The 26,887-nt window shown below is 35.2% G+C and overlaps 1 protein-coding gene and 1 non-coding gene across 3 annotated transcripts in view; one reads left to right on the top strand and one right to left on the bottom strand.

Annotated features, from left to right (window-relative positions):
- Positions 1–26,887, top strand: part of Znf804a (zinc finger protein 804A) — a 279,798-nt gene that overhangs the window by 123,178 nt on the left and 129,733 nt on the right. The gene's annotated exons all lie outside the window — the stretch shown is intronic.
- Positions 3,959–4,082, bottom strand: LOC123460511. Its single transcript, XR_006637059.1, has one exon. It is a non-coding gene; the product is annotated as a small nucleolar RNA SNORA28 (small nucleolar RNA).

The raw sequence follows: 26,887 nt of genomic DNA, 5'->3' as shown, positions 1-26,887 counted from the left end.
CTGTATCATATGGCCCAAATGGCAGAGCAGCCTGCATAGCAACCTGGACCTGTTGAAGAACCTTCTCTTGTTCTGAGTCCCACTGAACACTAGTAGCATTCTGAGTCACTTGGTATATGGGATGGAGTAACACAACCAAGTGAGGAATGTGCCGTCGCCAAATTCCAAATAAGCCCACTAGACATTGTGCTTCTTTCTTAGTAGTAGAAGGGACCAGATGCAACAACTTATCCTTCACCTTAGAAGGAATATAAATACATGTCCCATACCACTGACATCCGAGAAATTTCATCTAGGTGGAATGTCCTTGAATTTTGGATGGATTTATTTACCATCCCCTGGTGCATATATGCTGTATTTGATCCAATCAGCATAACGTCATTGATATAATGGACTAATGTGACACTTTGTGGATGGCCCAGACAGTCAAGATCCCAGCAAACTGAGCTATGACACAGGGCTGGGTAGTTAATATAACTTTAAAGTAAAACAGTAAATGTGTACTGCTGACCCCTGCCAGGTTAAGACAAATTGCTTCTGGTGGTCCTTATGGACAGGTAATGGAGAAGAAGGCATTTGTAAGATCACTAGCTGCATACCAGGTACCAGGAGATGTGTTAATCTGCTCAAGTAAAGAAACCACAGCTGGTACAGCAGCTGAAATTGGAGTCACCATCTGATTGAGTTTCCAGTAATCCACTATCATTCTCCAGGGTCTGTGTGTCTTCTGAAGAGGCCAAATAGGAGAGTTAAAGGGAAACATGATGGGAACCACCAACCTTGAATCCTCCAAGCCCTTTATAGTGGCATTGACTTCTGCATTTCTTCTAGGGATCCTATATTGTTTTTGGTGCACTATTTTCCTTGGTGGATGATACTCTGGTTGCTTCCATTTGGCCTTTCCAACCATAATAGCCTTCCCTCCACAAGTCAGGGAACCAATGTAGGGGTTCTGACAAATCCTAAGTATGTCTATCCCAATTATGCATTCTGGGACTGGGGAAATAACAACAGGATAAGTTTTGGGACCCACTGGACCCACTGGCAGTCTAACATTTGCTAAAACTCCATTGATCACCTGACCTCCGTAAGCACCTACTTTAACTAGAGTGTCATGGTGCTCTTTGGGATCTCCTGGGATCAATGTCAGAGCCAGTGTCCAGTAATCCCACAACGGTCTGATTATTTCCTTTTACCCAGTGTACAGTTACCATAGCAAAAGGCCACAGGTCCCTCTGAGGAAAGATAACAAAAAGCTTAAAATTGAAACTTTTGGGGATTATGGGAGGGTCCTTCCTCAAGGGAACCTGGCCACCCTTTCAATCAAGGGGCCTCTAGCTCCTTTGACCTGGAACTTTTCTGCTTATACAGATCAAGCAGGAACTTAGTAGGCTACATATATATTTCACTTCTGGAAACACTATGATTAATCAGCCAGTACCAAAGGTCTACACTAGTCATACCTTTACGAGCATTGTTTTGCCTACACTGTCCATTACAGTAAACATGCTCACCCTGCCTTTGGCAATTCAGTGCTGATACTTGGCCCTTGTTACTCTGAGGTCCAGTCAGACCCACTGTATCTACATCACCTACTTTGTATCCCACTGTGATGTCTCTTTACATAAAAGACATGTGATTGGGCACTTTAAGTATGCTGGTTCTCTCCTCATAAATATGTTTCTTACAGTCTTAGTTAAGGGCACATCTTCTGGATGCTGCCATTGTAGAGGCAAAGATGAGTTTACATGGCAAATATACTCAAGCATTCTAAGTTCTCTAAGCTTTTTGATCCCTTAATCAACATTATGCCAAGAGATATCAAACAGTTCAAGCTCATTCACAGTAGACCATCTCTGGATCCATACTTTAGCCAACTAACAAAATAAACCCTTGACACTTCTTCCAACTGCATGTGCTACAATATTGAACCCAAAATCTCTGCTCAATGGGCCCATTTCAGTAAATTCAGCCTGACCCAATCTTATGTTCCTTCTTCCATCACCCCACACCCTTAAAATCCATTCCCACACATATTCCCCATGCTTCTGCCCATACAAGTTAGAAAGCTCCTATAAGACTAGGAATTGAGCTTATGTTTTAAGTTCGCCAATCTTACAATTGGGTCTGTTTTTTTCTGCAATTTGAGCCCTTTTCTGGCTAGAGAGGAGACTTTCCTACAGGGTACCATTAGAATTCTTCAGATAATATATGCAGGTCTTAAATTTTTGTTTCTAAGTTTCTGGTTTTCTCTTGATAGTTTATCCAGAGTCACAAGAAATAACCATTCAGCATCATCATCAATCTTACTTTTCCACAAATAACTCAAAAATTCTTGATACAGATTCAGTAAATTCCTTGTTCTTCACAAGATGTGACTCAGGATCACCAAAGACATCTAACTCATAGAGTTCTTTAAATAGTTCACACCATTATTAGTGCCCTCCTTATTACCAGCAAAAGCTCTCTCCTTATTACCAGTAGAGCCTTTAGTAGCACTGAAGTTGGAGAACCAACTCCAGGGAGCACCAAGACCACTAGGAAAACCCATCTTTAATATTTTTTTTTCTCTAGAACCACTCCTGGTACCACAATCTGTATTACTTAGGGCTCTATAGAGTAACAGAACTTATAGAATGAATTGTATTAATAGGGAATTTACTGGGTTAGATTACAGCAGTCCAAAAATAGCAGATTGCAGGCCTGAGAGTCAAGGAATCTTGTAGATGCTCAGTACATGAGGCTGAATGCCTCAGCAGTCCCAACCCAGTACTGAAGGACTGAAGTTTATGAATGTGTTGAGGAGCTCTTCTAAGGCTCTGTGTACAGTGATCTGTTTATATGTCTTCAATTTCTATTGTGTTCTTGGCAGAACCATGGTGGATTGACTCTCTACTCAACATAAAAACTCTAGGACAGCTTTCCTGCTGCTCCTTAGCTACTGGAGTCCTATTTCTACTTACAAACTACAGATATGGGGAAGGATGTTGGAGGCATTCTCTTTAACACCTGGCATAGTTTCAGTCTGTTGATAGTGAGCTGGCAGCGAGTGCTTTGCCAGCACTCTTTCACCATGGAGAGGCTATCACTGGATACAAGTCTAAGGACTAGACTTGAGTTTCTCTACTTTTTCCAAGAATGAGAAACTCTCTTCATGCTAGGCTTCCTGAAGGTTGAATACCAGTGGCTTAGGCAACACTTTGTGTTTTGTTGTATTTTAATACAATATGCTATGTTCTTTCACCTGATTTTATTAACTAGTGTAAGGGTGTAGTTTGATGTGTGCATAGCTGTTCAGTTTGGTTTGTTTATGGGGAGAGATTAATTACCTGGGAACTAACTCACTTATGGGGTTGCATCTTTATCAGTTTGTTTGGTCCATTGATCACTTTCATTATTTTCATTATTTTATTTCTTATGTGGTTACTGGACAAAGATTAGTCTTTTCAATGCACGTGGTATTATGTTTTTAATTCTCATGTGCATTTCTTCACTCCTGGCATGTAAAAAAGTAATTGTCTTTTTATATTATTTCTGATTACTGTAATGTTACTAAAATTTCTTATTTGTTTCAAGGTATGTTAGTTATTAGTACAATTCATTTATTTTTTCTATTTAGATGATCATGTTATATGTGGGCAAAGTCAGGTTAACATATTTCTTTCTGATCATTATAATTCCTACGTACTTTATCTTATTGTTTATTTACTTATTTATAAGAGAGAGAGAGAGGGAAAGAGAGAGAGAGAGAGAGAGAGAGAGAGAGAGAGAATACGAGTGAGCATACCAGGGCTTTTTGTCATTGCAAATAACCTCCAGACACATGAACTACTTTGTGCATTTGGCTTTGCATAACTTCTGAAGGATTGAGACTTGGGACCATCAGGGTTTGTAAGGAAGTACCTTTAACCACTGAGCAATCTTTCTAGCCTTTCAGGTATGTTTTTTTAAATTTTTCATTGTTTAAGTCTATATAACGGGTTGTCTCACAGAGAAGAGAACACCGGAATAGGTTAGACTTTCTTTCTATAGCAAGCTCAAATTGTGTCAGACAGTTTTGATCATCTGCCATCATGTATCTTTATATATAATCAGATTCCTTCTAGACAGAACTTTATTTTCAATTATGCTGACAATTGTTATTTTTATTAGTACCCTTAATCCATTTATTTAGACAGAGTTTTGCTATATGGCATATGTTGACTTTAAACTCTGCAAGTATATGGTACTGAAGCTGTCAAATCTACTTTTATTTTTATAGTGATTATATGCAAAGTTAAATGTGAATGTCTATCACATGATAGCTCATTCATTTGTAAAAAAAAAATATTTTATTATGTCTCCTATAAGTTTTAAACAAGCTGTAGCTGGGTGTGGTGGTGTATGCCTTTAATCTTAGTACTTGGGAGGCAAAGATAGGTGGATTGCCGTGAGTTTGAGGCCACCCTGAGACTATAGTGAATTCCAGGTCAACCTGGATGAGTGAGACCCTACCTCGAAAATCAAAAAAAAAAAAAAAAACAAATAAACAAAACAGCAACACCAAAAAACACAAGCTGTAAACAAGAATAAAAATGTATTAACTAACCAGTGATATTTTATAATATTGGTATTATAAGCATACACATGTAGGTCCAGTAGATATATTTGAGAATATGTCTCACTCTGTCCATGCTAATTGGCTTCTGATTTGCTACAAAGCTAGAGATGAACATCTGATGCTCTGTCACCTGTTGAGTGCTGGGATCTTAGGTACACATTCCCATACCCCTTACTTTCACCAATAATTCTTTTACTTGCTGCTAACTTAATTTTCTAATACCCATATTGAAGGTTAAAAAATAATATTTATTGATTAGTACTGGAAAAGTTGCTATTTATCATGACAGTATGTTGAATTAAGTAGTAGTCATCTAAAATTGTTTTTGATCAGTGATAATTCATATTTCTTTTTCTGAAAGGAAAATGAGTTAAGTAATATAAGTATGTGTATGGCTTACTTGTAACAGATCTTAGCATAAAGAAGGTTGTAGGAAATAGTGAAGCAAAACTTTTTTTTTTTTTTTAAGAATCACATTGTCATGCTTTTGTGTTTTGAAGTCCAATGAAGATAAATCCAAAATTACACATATAGTAAGCAATATTTTTCAGTTTCTCCAACTGATTTTATCTTTTTAATGTTCTTCATTAGTATTCTACATTAACAGTTTTATTAATTCTATTTTTACTTCATTTTCTTCCATATCTCCTGTGCTGCATATGCAGGCATAAGGGTAGAGTACCTTGCTCTGTTATGTGTCATTCATTGTGATCTGATATGAAATACAAAATCTTGAAAGTTGGGAACACAGCAAATCAAAAATGTAAGCTTGGGAAGACCTCCCTCAGCTTGTTTCATGCATGCATGTGCTCCTTAATGCCCTGCCTTCAGATGCCGCCCAGATGAGAAACAATCTGATAGTGCAGCTCAGGTGTGTTACTGATGATACAGTCAGAGGTAAATTTGTCAATACTTGCTACTTCAAAATATTTTACTTCATATTATACACTTGCACTTTTTGACATTTAACTGAATATTCTCCTATTCATATATGGAAGGAATGATACAGCTTTTAGTATTTATTCATATTTTATTGGTATGAATAGTTAAATCCTTTTCCATTTAGAGAATTGAAGCAGAAAGATTCAGGTTCACTGAGATGAACTTCCAGACCAGCATATTTGTGGAGGAAGGGATTTATTGAAGCTTACAGATCCAGGGGAAGTTCCATAAATGGCAGAAGAAGCTGGCCTGCCTTCACAGGACCAAACAGAAAGAAAGAGAAGTACAAGCCAAAAACCAAAAGCGACCACACACTTCAGGAACTCCAGCTAGACACACTTTGCATATCTTTAGACTGAAATCTGAAACCCACTACCACACCTTCAGAGCCATCCCAGTGACATTGCCTCCAGCCAGGTGACTGCAGATGCAATCTACAAACAAATAAACAACTGAATATATTGAGGGTCATCTATTCTATTCAAACCACCACATTCCACCCCTGGCACCCAATAGATTTAGAACCATCTCACATTGTAAATTTTACTCGGTTCAATTTCAAAGTTCCCCACAATCTTCACTAATTTAAGATATTAAGACCTATAAAATTAAACAAGTTAAACATTTCCAACATATAAAGGTACAGAGTAAACATTTTTAACTGGTATAAGGTATAGCAAGGAGAGACTAAAACTATGCAAACTCAACAACCAACAAACAAACATCAAAGGTCTACAGTTCAAGTTCAACATAACCAGAGACTGACAGTCTCTAGAATTTTTCTAATTCTTCCCTCTAGCTGGGCAGAGTAGCAGGGGAACACTTCCATCCCAGGCAACAGTGCACTCCATGATAACCCTTGCATAGTCCTGGTATATCCAAAACATCTTGAGGTCTTCATGCAAGCCACGGTCCATCTTCCAAAGGCTCTTTCAGCCTGTCAGGGCATCATGCCCTGCCTCATGCTGCATCTCAGCAGCAACTCCTGGAACCATGTGCAATTCATGACCACTCCTCACATTTTCCAAAGGCTCTTTCAGCCTATCAGGGAATCAGGCCCTACCTCATGCTGCATCTCAGCATCAGCTCCCAGAAGCATGTGCAATTCACTACCACTCCTCACATTTTTCATGTTTCTGAAACCAATACCGGGTGTGCAGGACACAGCCTTATTCTTAATTGACAGATAAAATAAATCATAAACTTGAAAATCAGGTTGTTTCTCAAGTCAACTCTTTCCAAAAGTGTTTCCATTTCTATGATATTCTTTCCTCAGGCATCCTTTCCATGGTAAAGCAACTGGACCATCTTCCTTTAAGACTGCTAATGTGTTTGACAATAGCATATTCAGTAACCTAAAATCAGTCTCAGTGCCTATAATTTTAACTTGCTTGAGGTTTTCCAGCTTAAAATCTTAAATCTCTCAGTTCAATATCTCGAGTCAAGCACATCAGTCTACTATAAATTTAACCTTGATCAAACTCTCTGGGCCTGGGCAGCAGGATGCACCCACACTTATGCCAGTAGCCCAGTTCCAACAAAGTCCTATGTAGTCTTTCCTTCCCCCTAGAAAGCTCATAAACCAAGCCTCGAAGTTCAATTCTGTCTGCACTTAGTATTCTCAGGCTCTCATTAGAATAGTCCATAAAAGTTGGCTTACCACTCAGAAGACATCTTCAGTTGCAAGCACCAAGTCCATGCCTATTCCTCCAAAACAAAGGTACCAAAAGATCAACATCCACATGGTCAGGATCATCTCAGCCCACTCCTTGGTACCAAATTCTGTAGCAGACAGCTTCAGGTTCGCTGAGATGAACTTTCAGACCAGACACAGTTCTGGAGGAAGCAATATTTATTGAAGCTTACAGATCCAGGGGAAGTTCCATAAATGGCAGAAGAAGCTGGCCTGCCTTCACAGGACCAAACAGAGAGAGAGAGAGAAGTATAAGCCGAAAACCAAAAGCCACAGCACACTTAAGGAACTCCAGCTAGGCACACTTTGCATATCTTTAGATTGAAATCTGAAGCCCATCACCACACCTTAAGATCCACCCAGTGACACTGCCTCCAGCCAGGTGACTGCAGATGCAATCTACAAACAAACAACTGAATATATTGGGGACCATCTATTCTATTCAAACCACCATAAGCATGGAATACTAAATAATGAGTTTCATTTCTTCTAATCACTTAGTCACCTCCTCCCCTCCTTTATTTCCTTCATCTTTAATCTCTTGCTTCCATCTTCCATTTCTTTATTTCTAGATATAGATGGCCTAGTTTCATTATAAAAACTAAACCTATATGTAGAAGTTGAAACATTCATGAAAATACTTGGATTTTATTTAAAGAAAATATGTCACTCATTTATTCACTAATCTTAAGGTATCATGTAGGTTTTATTGTTGCATGAAATTAAGAAAACATAACATGATTGATCTAATTTTAGAAATCCTGTAATAGTATTAAGCTTTGTCATATGAATGTTCTATAATGATTTTCTCCTTTATAATATAATGAATTACAATGTCAGCTCTTTTATTGGACATTATACTTGTAATTTTCACAATATTTTATGTTACTATAATTATTGACAGCTTAAACTAGAATAAATAAACTTATTCTATGATGACCTTTCAGTAACTGGATTTTAGCTAGCAAATGTATTTTCTAATATATTTCTGTAAAATATGTTGGTGCTTTGCATTCCCAAGAACATGGAGTAAAATACTTAGCCCAATGACTTGAACTTTCCCATTCGTAATGTGCATTTATTTAGCCTACAAAACTATGAGTTCTAGATGGATATTAAACTGGATGCAACAGTAAAATTGTTCTTGGGTGGGTGAAAGCTAATGGATTTATCTCATAGTATATATAAAATCCAAGGATATATGTAAGATAACGAAATGAAACAGAGTAGGAAAATTGGTACACCCTTAGCAGCAATGAAAGTTCAAATAAACTGAGATTTAAGGGCTGGAGGGATGGTTTAGTGGTTAAGGCATGTGCCTACAAAGCCAAAGGACCCAGGTCCAATTCCCCAGGACCCATGTTAGCCATATGTACCAGGTAGAGCACATATCTGGAGTTCATTTGCAGTGGCTAGAGGCCTTGGCATGCCCATTTTCTCTCCCTCTTTCTCTATGAAATAAATAAATAATAAAAAAACTGATAGATAAGGGCTGAGGAAATGGCTTAGAAGTTAAAAGTACTTGCTTGTAAAGCCTGTCAGACTGAGTTTAATACTTCAGCACCATCATAAAGCCAGATACACAAATTTTCACATGGTGTTTTTCATTTGCAGTGACAAGATGCCCTTGTGTGACTATACTCACATATACACTCTCTCATAAGTAAATATATAAGACATTTAAAAACAAATGGAGCCAGGCGTGGTGGTGCACACCTTTAATCCCAGCACTCAGGAAGCAGAGGTAGGAGGATTGCCATGAGTTCGAGGCCACCCTGAGAATACATAGTGAATTCCAGGTCAAGCCCGAGCCAGAGTGAGACCCTACCTTGAAAAACCAAAATAAATAAATAAATAAATAAATAAATAAATAAATAATTTTAAAAAATGGAGTAGGAAAGCTTACCATAAGAATTGCTCAGAGTAAGAGACTATTTCTCTAATTTTGGCATTATCTTCCTATGGCTTCAAGATTCAGAAGCAGTTTTAAGAGCTTATAAGAAATGGAAAATAAAAATTCAACATCAAATTATCTCTGGTGTCTTTTCATTGATTAATCCATGATCTATGAATAGTAAAATGGTTACCGTGAAAGGATATTATAGTAAATCAACACATACTGCATTTTGTATCCATAATTAATTTCTAATATATCTTAACCTATATCTTTACCTTCTTTCCTGACTTTCCTGTGCTCCTCCAAGGGATGGTTTATTGAAACTTCTCTATTGGGGATTTACCCAAAGCATCTTCAAAGTAATAAACTTTGTTTATTTAAAATATTCTTTGTTGTTCATTTTTGTTTATTTATCTGTGAGAGAGAGAGAGAGAGAGGCAGATAGATAGATAGATAGATAGATAGATAGATAGATAGATAGATAGATAGATAGATAGATAGAAAGATAGACAATGGGCATGCCAGGGCTTCCAGCCACTGCAAACAAACTCCAGACGCATGAGCCCTTTTGTGCATCTGGCTAATGTGGGTCCTGTGGAATCAAGCCTTGAACCAGGGTCCTTAGGCTTCACAGGCAAGTGCTTAACCCTTAAGCCGTCTCTCCAGCCCAATTTTGTTTTTTCTAAATCTTCAAAACTATGAAATGGCTTATTCTTGTATACTTTGGCAAGCAAAATGTTTAACTCTGCAAAAAATACTGAAACAACACTTTTTGATACAGCAATCAATGGACAAGAAGCTGAATCCATTAAATCTTTGTTCTGAAAGTATAATCTAAATAGCCTAATTACAAAAAGTAAAAACAAAGAAATTAAATGTTAGTTAAAGTTCAGTTAACACTTGAATTATCAAAACACATTTTTACATATTTTTGGTTTGTAGGGACAGTAGTAATAATTAACAAATTAACATGAGGTTGATATTTCAAATATTATTTTGGTATTTGATTATAACATAAATTAACAACTATCCAATAATGTAATTTTCTATTCCTATTGATTAATTCCAATGCAAAGGATCTTATTTTAGCCAATATAATAATTTTAGGATATAGTCTTATAGATAAAAATCAGAAATTCTATTATTTTTGACTCTTGAATGCATATGCATGAATAATGTACATAACTAATTATGCAGTCAGAAAAATAGAAAGCATTTATTCCATAAGAAAATGTTTTATACTATAGATATTTTCAGTTTGAAATGTATTGATAACATCAGTTATTAATTTTACCATATGTTGTATGATTACAAACAAGATAATGTCATGGTAATTCTTTGTAAAACTATTGTCAAATGCACCCCATAGATCATTGCCTCCAAGCACAATTGTTCAAACTCCTAATACGTTGATCTACGTAAGTTTTGAATACTGCATATATCAGCATTTCTCTTTGCCTCTATACCTGGACTCTTTCTTCTAAGTCAAACATAAATAATATAATTGTAATATGACTGCAGCTCATCAATACAGATATTTTCCAACATGTTGCATTGTTACATTCAAACAGATTTTATTTAAATAATTGAATTTATTTTTGGTTCACTTGAAATAGAATTAAAGCATTTTCTAAGATATATTACTTGCCATTTGTTGGCACTTGATCCAATGATCAGTAAGGCTTTTGTTTATGACTTGGTAAATACATTCTTACCCTTATTTAATACTTGCCTAATTCAATGTTGCAACTAACAGATCATCTCAGTGTTTTCTGTGAAGGCCTCATTCAAGCCAGATTAGGCCTTTCATATTTGCTGTACATGCTTATTTCTATTACATAAGGCTCATGTGCATTGTTAGGGATATCAACTGTGGCCCACACAACAGAACTGTTTTCTAGAAATACTCAACTGCCTTCCTCACAGAAGATGTGAGACTCAGTTCCTGATTAGGAAGACATACCAGTTCCTGCACTGTGCTGGAGTTATATTATGTGTTACATGAGTACTATCCAAAGCATTCTGACTTCTGGATGTTTGTGAATTTCCTGTTCTTAATGTGCAGATTGTTTCAGAAGACAGATCTTTTTTGTTTCTAATACATAGCTAAAGAACTATTTTTTTTCTCAAAATTCTATTTCTCTGTGATTAGATAAAGCTTCAGGAGGCATTTGAAAGCAGAGACTTTCAGAAAAACAGTTGGGTGAGATTTTTGTTTATTTATTAGAAGAAAATATATTGTTAGTAAATATTTTCAAGTTTTACTTGTAAATTTAAAATTCAATAATGTTTTGCCTTCTACTTTACTTATTCCTAACACAATGCATTTAATTATGTGCAAAATTAATCAACATTGTTATGTTGATAAGATTTTAACTACAAATTCAGTCTATAATAATGTTGAAGTAAATATTCATTTTTCTTTGATACTGTGAGGTACTGCTTTGAGAGCCAAAATGAATTATTCAATTATTTCAGTTGCTTCACCTATAAAAGAAATTTAGTGAGTATGCTTAATTCAGAAAATTCTCAGGGTTGTAATTATTACTGATGTTAGCTAATAAGGTACATAATTATTACTGGTCTTAGTTAGAGAGTGATAGTTACAAGATTAAAGAAATTGTGACAAATGTTAATCAAATATTTGTATAGTTACAGAACACTCCACAACTTTTGCTTCTCCAAAAATTAAGGTTCAGAATCCTCAAAACCACCACTCTTGATACAAAATTCCACTTCTAGCTCAAAACCAACAACCATTTCAATAATTGACAAAAAGATCAACATGGTCTCAGAAGGCTGTTATGTTCATAGTTATAGTTTGCTTTATTACAAGGACACAGGTTAAAATCACCTAAGTTGTATGAGGCCAACTTCAAACTCCACATGTGTGATGCTTCCACATGTCCTTGCATAGTACAGCAAGAACACTACCTTTCCTAACAATGATGTGTCACAGTGCTCATGGAATACCGCCAAGCAGGATAGCTCACTTGAGACTTGTTGTCCCTAGTCTTCCTTTATTGGAGTTGCATCCCATAAATACATTTTATTTCTCCCATGGCTATTTGGTTTCTCCAGTGGTCTTCTATGCTACGTGGAAACAGAATTCTATAGAAAACACTTAATTATAGGACTTAGCATACTGTTGAACTAAATAGATCCATTTGTGTCCATTGGGCAAGACATTCCAATACTGAAAGTTTACCTCTAGCAAAGAAGGCAAGAAGAAGAATTTCTCTTTGGGAGAAAGTAATATTATTCACTCTATTGAAGATTTGAATACTATAATTAGCATGTATATTCAAAATCATAGGTAAAAATAGAAATTAGAACTGCTGTTGTTCATTCTTTTAAATAGTTAATAGTGTACAGTTCATCAAAGTATGTTTATTACAACAAAATGATCATTTTTAGAGGCAAAATGTTAATTATACACATTAATTTTGGTTTTAATGTACAATTAATTAAATTTGTATTTATCCTCTGGATAGTAACTGCCATTATTGAATTATGTAACTGAAATTTTATACTTATTTATAGTGCAATTATTTTGTACTTATTTATAATAAATATTTTATCATTTTGATTCACATATTCAGTATAACCTTTAGTTTTATTCAAGGCTGGATATTTGGTATTGATTTGTATCAATAAGCCATAAGTGTTTTTAAAGCAGCACTCTTGGCATAAATGCAAAGTAGTAATTTACATATCATTTTGAAAGCAATAACCTTTCTTTTTAATCATTTTGTCTCAGATACTATGCAGCAAGGATTTTGCACATCCATTTCAATAATTATGATGATAAGCTTAAAGAGATAAAAGCTCTTCTATTTCTTAGTCTGTATTGTTCAACCTGTGCGAGTGTTTCAATTACCATAATTCTGAAAAAGTTTTATGGCACAAAATTCCAAGTTAATATATTCCTTCTCTTGTATTCAGTTTCATTTTTTTGTGTGTTCAGATGAAGGTATCTGACAGCTGCCTTTGAATGTGTTTTATAGGTATTTGAAAAGAGTAAAGTATAGGGTAGGAATGAAAAAAAACAGATAAAAGATAGAACAAAGTTGCTTTTGACAACCTATCATGTGATAAGATTTTTTTTTTTTTGCATATAATATAGAACTTAGACAAAAATAGCATGCAACTGTTGTAGTGTCTTCATTATTTGGATATCTATAAAAATCTCACTTGAAATTCAACTACTGCTGCATAAGTTTTCTAGTTTCTTGCCAATAAGCATCCACTGTTTACCACTATGCTGTAGGATTAAGGTGAATAAATATACAAATAATGCCTAACATTTAGATGATATATTCTTGGTATGATCTGATCACAAACAACCTAGTACAAGAAAGAGCCATGATAAATACAAATTAATACTACTTTCTACTTCCTGATATAAACATCATAGGAAGTTTTTCTTTCTTTGCTGATCCGATATTGAGTCCATATTTATGGCTTTGTCTTTCATTTACTGGTGATTACCTGAAGATCAGTATATCATCTTGTTTGTAGCTACTTTTTGTTCTCTGATACCCAAATAAAAAGTTCTAAAGCACTATAAATAGTATCATCATCCATTTAATTATTTAAGCCTCAAATTTCTAAGTTACCCATGATACTTGAGAATCAACATAGCCATGGAATCAGACATTTATATCAAATTTACATAAGGAGCTCAGTTGCTTCCACTTGTTTCCAAAATAAATATTGTACTTTTTCACTTCTACATATGCTGACATAAAAGCCTCAATGAGCTAAATTAATTTTAATGTTTGAGTATAAATTGGAAATAAAAGTTTTATATACCTATGCTTATGTTAATTTTTAAAAAGTAAGGTATTATTTAAAATATGTGAAATGTAAAAACTTTTCATATATTCTCAAAGAAGCAAACTTTGAATCACAAAATGAAATTATATGATTGGAATCCAATGCATAATAATATAGTTAATAGGATATGTAAGTATAATTTTAACAATAAATTTCACAGTTTGAAATATATGCACACATAATATGCAATATAAAGTTCAGATAATTCAGGAAGAGTCTTACAATAAATAATAATTGCATAAAATATGTCCTCCTTGACTAAGTTATTGTTAAAAGTGTTAACTTTTCATTAGAACACGTGAACATTAGTCTTCCCAACCCAAGTAGGGCAATGACATAAGAAAAAAGTTTAGGATTTCACTGAAGATCAACTTAGTGAATGAGATGTTTATTAGGCTGATATAGAATATAAGTGAGCACTATTTCTAGGTAACTATAGCTGCTGCGTCACCATGAAATCCTCAAGTCATCATGGATGACTGCCTCATGGAAGCTGATCATGGAGTCCCTTTTCAGTTAACGTTCTAGTTCCTACTCACTCTAGGATTTCCAAAGATAATTTAAACTGGGAGAAGGCATGGTATTGCATAATGATTAGAATTCTAGGTGGGCATCTTTTTGGCTCTGTAACAATTACCTTCTCATTGCTAGGAAAAAATCACTCAACCAGCTATGGAAAGAAAGGGTTTATTTTGGCTTATAGCTATGAGAGAAAGTTTCACGCGGTGCAGAATTTATGGCAGTCGCCACAGACAGGGGTCACATTTTCATATCAGCCAGGAGGAAAAGCGAGTGAGCTGAGTATGGCAAGCAGGGTGGACTAAAATACTTCAAGGACCTCATCCAGTGACAGATTTTCTCTAGCAAGGCTCTTCTTCCTGTAGACTTCACAACCTTTCTAAATAACACTAGCAGTGTTAGGGATTAAAGATCAAACACATTATGCAATGGGGAACATTTTACATTCCAATCACCAAATCCTCCCACCCTCCTACTGCTAGAGTGTATTAATAGCACCTTTGTCATAGCCAGAGGAATAGCTGTCACAGTGTTCCTTTGTTAATTGTATCGCCATGGATATTTTACCAAGGTACTCTCTATTCTACATATTCCAAGGTGGCAAAGGGACTATCATGTTATGTACTACTCCGCCCCCCCCCCCCAAAAAAAGGCTATACTGCAACACATAGATTATTTCTAGTTAAAGCAACATAAAATTATAAATGCTGAAAGTTAGATAAGTATTTTGGGGAGCAAACATTATTATTAAGCTACCTGGTGAATTCTGTGAGTAACATATTTTCATCATAATATTGATGTCCACATGCAAATTCTAGAAATATAAATATAAAGTAATCTTATTATTAAAATAGTTATTAAAATGGCTGGGCATGGTGGCACACTTGGGATGAAGAGGAAGGAGAATCATCACGATTTCAAGGCCACCCTTGTGAATTCACCCACAGTGAATTCCAGATCAGCCTGGGCTAGAGTGAGACCCTACCTCAAAAAATAAATAGGAAATAAATAGTTATTAAAATGAATTTGTTTGTTTCCTTAAAGTACACTTGTTAGCATCCTTACAACTTTGCAGTCATGTGAACCTATGCATTTCTAGTCTTCTTTTTCTGTTTTTCATTTTCATTCTCATTTTAATTAAGGCTGTTCTTATTTATCTTTTCTAACTCATATATTATTATCAGAATTATAAAAATATATTAAAATCATGTTGTTTTAATTTGAGTATAATTGACATATGGTGCAATGTAACCTGAATGACTGTGTTTTTATGTTGCAGTTTTGGTTACAAGTGTAATGACATTAACAGGCAGACTGGTGATGAGATAAAGAGTGGAATCTTTATGAATGGGTTAGTGGCCCTATAGAAAATATCCCAGGGAGACCCCTGCGCCTACCTCCATGAACAACCCCATGAGATGAGGCCATTCTGAGGCAGAAATGGAGTCTTCAACAGACATTGAATAGGCTGACATCTTAGTTTTGCATTTCTTGCTATCTATAACTGTGAGAAGTAAGGCTCTTTTGTCAATAGTTATCTCAGTCAAGCTATTTTGTTAAAATAAGCTAAAAGTATTGACAGGATATTTTATAAATAGTGCATTTATTTCAGCAAAATATTAGCAAATCAACTTGTAGCTTATAATTGTATGTAAATTTAATAAAGCAATTCCAAAATAAAACTAGTGCTTTTTGGTAACATTACCTCTACTTTCAATACATGTATGTATATATATAAAACACACACACACACACACACACACACACACACACACACATCTATCTATCTATCTATCTATCTATCTATATATATATATATATGGAATATTTTAATTACATCAAATAATTATTTTAACTACATTTCCCTCTATGATACTCTGGTCAAACAATTTTATCAAAATAAGAAAATACAAATCTTAATATATCAGATAGTAGAGTCAGGAAAAATGGATTCTAACTTTGTGCCTATTGTTTAAATATTTTTGGGCATAGGGATATCCATTCAGTGGAAACTTGTCTTCAAAAATTTTGTTTGTTTAGGTTTTTTTTAACTTATTTTATTTTATTTTATTTTATTTGTTTGAGAGAGAGAATGAGAGCACCAGGGCTTTCAGCCACTGCCAACGAACTCCAGGCACATGCGCCACCTTGTGCATCTGGCTTATGTGGGTCCTGGGAAATTGAACCTGGGTCCATTGGCTTTGTAGGAATGTACCTTAACCGCTAAGCCATCTCTCCAGTCCCTGTTTGTTTAGTTTTGATTGTATGCACTTTACAGAATACATTGTGTTACATATCACTTTGATGGTACAAGAAAATGAAATTTTTTGCAATACTGCATACTAGCTAATGTGCTCAATATTAAAGAATTATTAAAATAATATTCTCATACTTTTCTCAGAAACAATTATTTACTTGTTTTAATGTTCTTATTGAAATTAATGCTCTACTAACATAGTCCTAAGAATGTTATTATTATTATCCTTCTAAAGCATGTTTAAGATATTCATAGGTGGCATCAAGAATAGAAGCACAAAGTCCGACTTATGTAAAAAATCCTTCAATTAATTTTAGAAACAGAACATAAGCACATGCATATTTATTTTCTGTCTATTTTTTTGGGAGTAACTAATATCCCATTTTAGAATGTTTAATCTATCTTTAGCACATATGTGGAGTCAGTGTCAGAAACAGCTCTGATTACTAGGATTACAGCTGCCCATGAGCAGAAAACATATCTTATGTTCACTCTGCCTTTATGTGCCAAGACGAGGCATGATAGAGATTAGACAATGGAAGCTGTGTAGTATAGAAATAAGTAATTCAAATGAATATAGTCAATTTACACTATAAAAACTGTCAAATGATTTATGAATTACTCAAGGTATGTATTTGAAGTTTTATGAGTAGATCAGGGTGGGAAGCTTCTTAAGATCCACCTGTTGTCTTTATCTTATGATTGGCACGTCCTGTTTTGTACATTCTGAAGCTGGGTAATATCATTATTAAGCACTATGCAAAAAAAAAACACCATCATTTCAAAATTTTAATACATTATCAAGAGTCCTCTGAGAGTCTCTATGGAGAAATTTGATATCCTTTTTTCATAATTTCATGTTTCTAGGAATCTTAAAGAATGTCATGGAGATAAACATGATTCTCTTAACTGAAGAGTCATGGCAGCACTTAGGAGGCAGAGGCAGGAGGCTTGAAATGTTGAGGTCAGAATGACTCTGAATGAGATTCTGTATCCAAACTCAAACAAAACCAACAAAACAACCAACTTAGTTAAATATTTCCAGCTTATTTGATTTTATATTTGTGACATGAAGAATGGAAACTGACATACCAGTTGAGGTACAAATGAAGTTGCAAAGAAGTGCTCTGATAAACTGTAGATCTACCTATTAAAATAATAAAACAGTTACATTTCACATGATTTAATTCGAAAGACAATTTCTAAGCTGTGTCTGTATACTATTTGGGATAGTTTTATAAAGCCATAATTATTTGTTTAATACTAAGTTGAAGTGGGCATAATATAAGAAATTGTAAGATGCTATATCTCATAATGGGTAAACATATTATAACATCTCTCCAAGTTTGTACAGTAGAAAAGTAGCACACAGCTTTTCATTGAGACTATCAAAGATTGGATACATAATCTATATATTCAAAAGAAAATCAACTAGAGTTAAATTGGTCCTAATTAAAGAGATTTATAACAGTTTGCTTGTTTCTGCCCACCCCCCCATTTAGTTGCTTCTTTTTATTTCCATTTACCCTTTACCCTGTACCCTGTACTAGTAGTCTGACTTCAAACCCCTAGGCGTTATCAAATGTGTAAGACATTTTCTCCTCTGTCCAAACCTCAGTTTAACACGCCCCACCCCATTAGTGTACATGGTTTAATTCATGCTTGCCTCATGGCATGTGACCATGTATAATTTACTTTTGAAAATTTACTCTTCATTCAATTTACATTTTCTCTGTTATTTACCTCAAGTTGTAATGTAATTTTTCTTTGTACCAGAGGAGTTGTAGGCTGCAAAAAACCAAACAACACTTATCTTTTGAGTTCTTACCGCAATCTTCTTCACAGAATTTGTTTCCTACATCGGCATATTTTTCTTGAGGTATGTTGAAAGTCAAGAGATTAAGCTGGTTTGTGATTTCTGTAGAAAACTTTAACAAACTGAAAACTGATGTAAAGCCATTATGCACACAGGCAAGCACAGTTGGGATATTTCCTGTCTGACAGAATTTCATGTTTAAAAATTTTATAAGGCTTTATGGAAAAAAAAATTGTGCCTTCCCCAGCTTTGTTATCTGTATCTTTGAGTTATATGATACATTTGCAAATCAAATTGTGCTCAATCAGATACTGTTTGAACCAGAAACTTAAAGCTTTGAGTATTGTGAGGCACACAAAGGTCAGTTTGTTGTTCAGAAAGTGACTAAAATAACATTAGAGGCTATACTCACAATATAATTTAGTAGAAATGATAGTCTACCACAGTGTGCATTTTGAAATAAAACAGAAAAATCAATCTAACCTTCATTAATTATTTTATGTGCTAGTCATGTTAGCAGGCAAGAAATAGTAAAATGCAAATATTATACAATCTTTTTAAATGAGTGTTTACATCTCTGGTATCTCAAAAGTAGGCACTGAGAAAATGCATTTTCTCAGAGTACATACAATATAAACTGGTATTGCTCAAGGGTATTTAGGTCAAACCTATTAACTAGAATCAAGGTGAACTTTGGGATGTTAGAAGGAACTGAAAAGATTCCTAATTGTTGATTAATATAGGCTCCTTATGAGTTTGTCAGAGGGAAATCATGAGACAAAGTCTCTGATATAACCTTCTCAAAGAGGCTCCAGTCTCTTTCTTTCTTTAACAGAAATAAATGTGCTTTTTTTATTTAAGCTAGTGATAAACGTCTTCATTGCTGAATGAAGAAAGAAGGAAGATATTTCTGTCCCATTCCATGATGAATCATTTCCTTTTTCTACATAGTCTCATTCTTTGCATTCTGTCCTCTCATTAGGCTCAACCCATGCTGTGACTTAGATTTCATCTTTTTGCTTTGGATAATGACCATGAAATAGTAGTCTTGTCAATTGACATATCCATTCATTCAATTTTCTCCTTGAATGCCTATTATCAACTACACATCAGTGTCAGTGCTATACAGTGGTGTGTAAATTAAAGAAATGAATGTACCCTACAAAATAATACTTGCTATAAAATAATAAATCCGGAAGAGTTTATGGTTTTTGTTTTGGGCTATATTTTTCTGTCTTTCCTATGATAACATGTACCCTTAACAAGTCTAAAGAGTTTGATTTATCAAATCACTTACTTTATCTGCTTCCGTGTTTATTACTTGTTTTGACATGACTGAAGAATAATCATTTCAAGGCAAAATTGCTCTTTTGTGTTTGATTTCACAGTTGTTTTGGTTGTTATGTTTTATTTTAAATTAACTGCCTTGAAATTTTATATAAATCTTAAAAGGATCTATGTAAAAACTGTATTAGATAAGACACAATTATTTCAAAGTAGAAATAATGAGAAGAGAGAAAAATGAAGAAATGACTTAAAAATGGGCTCTGTAGTAGGATGTCCCTGCAGAATCCCCTCAAAGTAAGGAATGCAAGATGTCTTCTCATGTGAAAGTCCCTAATCACATATAAAAGAATGTTTACATTTATCTAATCACTTGCATTGTATCACAGTGTCAAAGTCAATTATACTCCACTGAGAATAATGGCTCTCTAACTGCTTGTGAAATGTACAAAGATCTTTCAGAGTACCTCTTTCTAAATATTGCAGCTGGCTGACGGGGAAACATGAAATGCTCTTAATAGCAAGTGATACTACTATGGAAGATACAAGTGTGAAAAAAAAAGCTCATATACTGCATTAAATATGTACTAAAAGCATACAAAGACATGAGAAGCTAATGGTATGTTAGGTATTAAAAAGTAAAACTTTCTAAAAACGTATAGATTTTGAAATTAGTTTTTTTTTTTTCAAGAAATAATAGGATTTATGTTGGCAAAACAAGCAAATCAAAGGATTAAAAAAACTAAGACAAAAATGATAATTTCTTGATATTATGTTATAAAACTATGAAGAAATCTTTGATTTTTCAACTTCTGGAGAGGTGGTTAGAGTTTAAGCAAACATTAAATCACAATGACTTACCATTTTGCATTCTTCAGGAGGCTGCCATCAAAAACAAACAAGTTTGGGGATAGAGAGCTGGCTCAGCAGTTAAGGGTGCTTGTTTGCTAAGCCTGCTTGCTTGGGTTCATTTCCTAGTACCCATGTAAATACAGATGCACAAAGTGACTCATGCATCTGGAGTTCTTTTGGGGTGGCAGGAGGCCCTAGAATGCCCACATTCATTTGTTCATATTTTCTCTTTTCCTCCCTCTCTCTCTTTTTCTTTCTCTATCCCTTTCTCTACTTCTTTCTTCCCAAGTGAGTAAATTAAAATGTTTTAAAAAGTCTGTGTGTGAATACAGAGAAATTGGAGCACTAAGTAAATTTTGGTCAAATTATAATATAATAATTTAAAATTTAAAAGATGATATTATGAAAGGAAACAGCTGCAGGTCTGGTAATGCATCCAGAGGAAATAAAAGCAGTGTCTCAAAGGGATGACTATTAATTTGTGTTGTTAGTATCATTACTCATGGCACCTCCATGGTGACAACTTTTTACGTATCCCCTAAGACGTAGAGGTAACACAAAATAAAATAAAGGTTGAAATTGAAACCACCAATGGGAATATTTATTTAGCAAAAGTCTAGGAAAGGGTGGGTTTTTGCAAGGAGAAAGAGAGAGAGAGAGAGAGAGAGAGAGAGAGAGAGAGAGAGAGAGAGGGAGAGAGAGAGAGAGAGAGAGAGAGAGAGACTGAAAATGGGACACTATAGCCTCTACCACTGCAAAGGAATTCCAGATGCATGTGCCACATTATGCATCTGGCTTTACATGAGTACAGGAAAATCACACCTGGGTCCTTAGGATTTAAAGGCAACCACCTTAACCACTATGTAATCTCTCCAGCTTCAGAATTGGTATTTAAATTAAAGCCTACAAACAGAACTGAAGTTCATATAGAACAGAAACAGGCACTAGAAAAACAAGTCCATAGATAACGACCGTGTGAAAACACAATGAGAAGTCAAATATTTGCAAACCAAAAATAGCATTGTTTTGGAAAACAAAACAAAACAAAAAGAAAGAAAGGAAGAAACAAAGAAATAAATATGGAAAAAAGGAAAGAAAGAAACAAAGAAAGAAAAGAGTCCTAATAGCACATTTGGACATCAACCTTCTAAAGCTGAAAATTAAAACTATTTCATTTAATCAACCCAGTTGGCAGTATTTTTGTACAACAGCGCTAAGGACAAACATATTCTCCAAATGCTACCAAAAGATGAATGGGTGAATAAACAAAACTCGATATATACACAGTACAGTAAAATATTATTTAACCTTCAAAGAGAATGTAAGTGACAGTATGATATGATTAACCTTCTGGAAACAGTACAAACTGAAATAAACCACTGACAACAAATTATATATTATACTATACATGAATATATGTCTATATAATAATGTAGCTACAACTGTCAAACTTACAGAAATAAGAATATTTGTTGTGGATACCAAGGTTTGATAGGTAAGGGAAATGGGTCATTGTTTAATGAGAAAAAAATTTCAATTTTGCAAAATGAGATAATTCTGGAAGTCACACAAAAATATGAATATACTAAACAATACTAAGGAATAGATTGACAATATGGTAAATTTATCTCATATGTAATGGGTCAAGAAACTGAAGCACTTTAAATAAATTGGTCCTATAAATGTAATCATTCTACCTAAAAATAGGTCTTTAAATGTTTTTGTTTCTATTTGTTTACATTTTGCTTTCATACACTTTTATTTTTTTATATATTTATTTATTTGCAAGCAGAGAGAAAGTGAGAGAGAGAGAGACAGAATAGAGACAGAGGGAATGGGCACACCAGGGCTCTAACCAGCATAGATGAACTCTAGAAGCATGCGCCACTTTGTGCATTTGGCTTTCATGGGTACTGAGGAATTGCACCTGTGTCCTCAGGTTTCACAGGCATAAGCCAATCCTCCAAGACCAATTTTATTTTTTTGATTATTTAAAGTGAATTTATTATCTTTGTTAGCATAGTGATATTTTTTCTTGGCATACAGAGATTTGAGTATCATCCACCATGATATTTTCAAATGTACTTTGTTTTTCTTATTTTTCCCTCTGACCCACAACTCTGTCTACCCCTAATTCCTTCCTCACCATTACTCCTCCTTTCTAGGTTGTTTATGTTTACTTTGGTTCAAGTTAACAATTTCATAATAATGTAATTCCTAAGTTTCAAAAGCACCTAAAAAACTACAACTGAGAAACCCTAAAGAAAGCAAAGGCAATGCTGCATGTCAATGGGGAGTGAGCTAATATTGTTGAACAAAAACAAGAACCTTGATAGTCGTGGTCTCTTTCTGTTCACAAGCAAAGTATGCTTTTACATTCATTAGTCCTTTTCTATTCTTTGTTTCGTGTCAAACACATTTTTTAAAATTTGTTTTCTTGGTATTATAGTCATAAAATAGGAAGCAAAATATTGGTCTAAAACACAAGATAACTAATGTTTCTACACATTACATTTTTTTTCATTTTTTAAAATTATTTTTCTATTCAGCAAATACAGGCAGTTTGGTACCATAATTAGGCTCATCTTTGGCCTATCCCCTCCCCATTGGCCCCTCCTTGGGTCGTCCATTGTGGAGTTAGCCCACAGTTATTGATAAGATAAATGTTTCTGCATATCAAGACCCAATATGTGGCTCTGATTTTCTTTCCGCCCCCTCTTCTGCAAAATTTCCCTGAGCCATGTTGGGTTCATTTTTGGTCTGCTTCAGTGATGAGGTGTTGGGGGCCTCTGGGGCTCTGGCTCTCTGATTTGGTAGGAGTTGATTTTTCTCTGTGTTGGTCTCCTTGACCCTTGTGCTGGTATCCATTTCATCAGGAAAACAGCACCCTTGCTTGTTTCACCAATTTTCCCTAGTTTCAGTCAGGCCCCTTTTGAGGCATGATGGAGTGGCTCTCTCTTTAGGATCTGTATCTATCTGAAAAAGAGAAGCAGATTCTCCAATGGAGAGTAAGTTAGCACCAGGACAAATGAGATAACCCTTATGTTTTTTAATAGAGAGTTTAATAGGTGTAGGCCCTCCTGTAGTTCATGATTGATGGTAGCTTGATATTGGAGAGTGGGCTTATGTTTGGATATGGTTCTGACTTGTTTCCCAGCTCCAGCTATGGGTCCTATACCACTGAGGGGATAAGTTAGCCAAATCAAGAGCAGTTGGTACCCCACCAAGTCTGTGTACCACTATTGCATTTGTGTGAGCATTACAACAGGTTATTTGTTGCTAAGTAGGTTAGACCATGAGTTGCTTGAACAGATATTGGTCATTTCCCCCAGTCGCCCATGTAGCACCTTCTGGCACTAGACATGCTGACTGGGGACTGACTCTCTCCTGGCTTCCAGCCATGCTGTTCCATTTTACATGTCAGCTACATATGGTGTCTTCAGAAATATGGTCCTACCACTGACCTTTGGTGGGTCATCAAGTACTCTGAGAGAAATCTGTCATTCTTTTAGGAAACCTTGTAGGTTTTTCTGATCAAAAGCTCATTGTGGGTAGGCAGAGTTAACATTTTGAAGATGACAATCCTACCAAAGGCAATATATAGATTTAATGCAATTCCAATTAAAATCCTTACAGTGTTCTTCATAGAGGTAGAAAAATGATATCAAATTTCATATGGAAAGGCAGAAGGCCTCACAGATCCAAACATATTCTCAGCAAAAGAAATACCTCTGGTGGCATCACCATACCTGATCTAAAGTTACATTACAAAGCCATAGTAATAAAAACAGCATGGTACTGGCATAAAAACAGGAGTATACACCAGTGAAATAGACTTGAGGACCCGTGCTTTGGGTCAAGCAACTATAGCTACTTGACATTTGACAAAGGCCCGAACAACGTAGGCTGGAAAAAAAGACAGCATCTTCAACAAATGGTGCTGGACAAACTGGATAACCACATGCAGGAAACTGAAACTTGATCCACACATTTCACCATGCACTACACTCAAATCCAACTGGATCAAAGACCTCAATATAAGACCAGAAACTCGAATACTACTGGAAGAAAATTTAGGAAGTGCTTTCCATGATATAAGAATGAAAAAAGACTTTCTACACATTACATTTTAATCTCAAATAGTTTAAAATTGCTAGTGGATGATATTAAACATTGAAAGTAATTTGCATGAATGTCCATAGTTGATAATCTGAGTACACATCAAGTAAGTATGACACTAATTTTCAAATAACTTCTTTATCCACCAGCTTGTACTGACATCACCTAAATAGTTTTGTGTGCCTCCTTTAAGGAAAAAAAATGCACTGCTGCAGATGAGTCAGCATTGCAGGATGTAAATTCTGGCAAGAGGCACTGGGGAGTGCCTCCTTCCTACTACGTCATCTCTGTTAGTCTCAGCCCTAGGCCTGAGTACAACTTACACATCATGTTCTCACAAACTGGAATCATGGTGTCCTAGTATTTTTAAGAATTTAAATATTTCTGGAATCAAAATGAATTAACTAAAAATGCACAACAGATGTCTCAGCATGACAAAATGTTGGATAATAGATTTTAAAGTATTTAAAAGAACCTGACAAACCTGAGGAGTTAGTCATTTTTCCTTTTTCTATGTTTTCCTTAAAAAAAAAAAAAAATGTTGGGGCCTGAAGAGATGGCTTAGCAGTTAGTCTTCTTGCTTAAAAAGCCAAAGAATTCAGTTTTGATTCCCCAGGATCCACATAAGCCAGATGCACATGGTGGCACATGCATCTGGAATTTGTTTTCAGTGGCTGAAGGTCCTAGCATACCTGTTCTTTCTCTATCCCTCTCACTCTCTGACTCTTTCTCTCAACTATCTATATCTATATCTGTATATATATGATATTTTAAAAATGTATGTGGGTTAGGTAATTGAAGGTATAAGATAACTAAGGCAATGTGTAGTAAAATTAGAAAGATCATATATCCATATGTCAGAGATCAAAGGACAGTTAGTAGCTAAGTCCAGTGAGATTTCTATTATAACTTAAGACATAATGATAGGCAAATTAGAAAAAGGAAGGCTAAAAGATCCCAGAGGCATGAATCCTCTTAAGAAATATGGAAGTTATAAGTAGGGGTATACAATCAACATACTCTGACATAATTATATCATTTCATTTATAGTAACATGGCAGCTTGATAATAGAGCTGAGAGCTATTAAGGAAAATATCAAATGATCTTGAAGAACTCAATTTTCAGAAGCTATGATTAAAAAAATAACATCAACATGTGTCACTGGAGAACATAATCTCAAAACAGAAATGTTCCTTTTTTATTAAGTAGAAACTTTGTATGGACACATCATGTGTTGGTACCATCATATTCCTTCTCCTTGTCGCTATTCCACCAAGAGCCCTCCTCAGAGGGATACTGGTATTCACCACGGGTTGTGTGTTTTGAGTTGTGAGAGCGGGGTGTAGGGCGGGGGCAGGGTGGGCAATGCCTCTAGATATTCCCTCCAACCCTGTGGCTCTTAAAAATTTCCTGGCCCCTCTTCAGCAAAATTCCCTGAGCCATAGTAGGTATATTTCAAGTCTACTTTCGTGTTGAGCTCTTAGAGGCTTCTGAACATCTACTTTCATACATTTTGCTATCCTCAGCATCTGTCTCTATCATCCTGATGCAAGCAATTAGGCTTGCCATGGAAGCAGCACTCGTTCATCCTCTGTGGTTTCATCTGGGCCCTAGCTGATATGAAAGAGGTGCTTCATCTCCTTCCAGGGAGTCAGCTATCTTTTCTTGTCTTGTTGATAATCCTAGCTTTTGGCTGCCTGCAGAAAAAGGTAAACAAATTTTAAAATGGAGGCGGTATCACCATAGGTTAAAGAGGATAATAAGCATTATCAATTTAGAGATATTTGGGTGGGTTTAGCCTCTCTTTTGGCCAAAAAGTAGTGGAAGGTTCTTGATAAGGTCCGTAATTTTGGTCGCCATAACATTCTGATTCAGTTTCCAGTTCCAGGTATGGTTTCCTTTTCCCTGACCAGATCACAGTGTAGTGATGACACCCAGCTAGGTGGGTAACCAATGGCTTTTTTTAAAGGCTTGGCAAGTTTACATGGCTTCTCTATCCTGTAACTCAAGTGGCTGCCTTCAAGAGGTCAGTAGTGCTGTGTTATCATGGGAAAACATACAAGATACA

This window comes from Jaculus jaculus, chromosome 4 (genome assembly GCF_020740685.1).
Source record: "Jaculus jaculus isolate mJacJac1 chromosome 4, mJacJac1.mat.Y.cur, whole genome shotgun sequence".
Taxonomy (NCBI): Eukaryota; Metazoa; Chordata; class Mammalia; order Rodentia; family Dipodidae; genus Jaculus; species Jaculus jaculus.
This window is presented reverse-complemented; position numbering and strand designations above follow the sequence as displayed.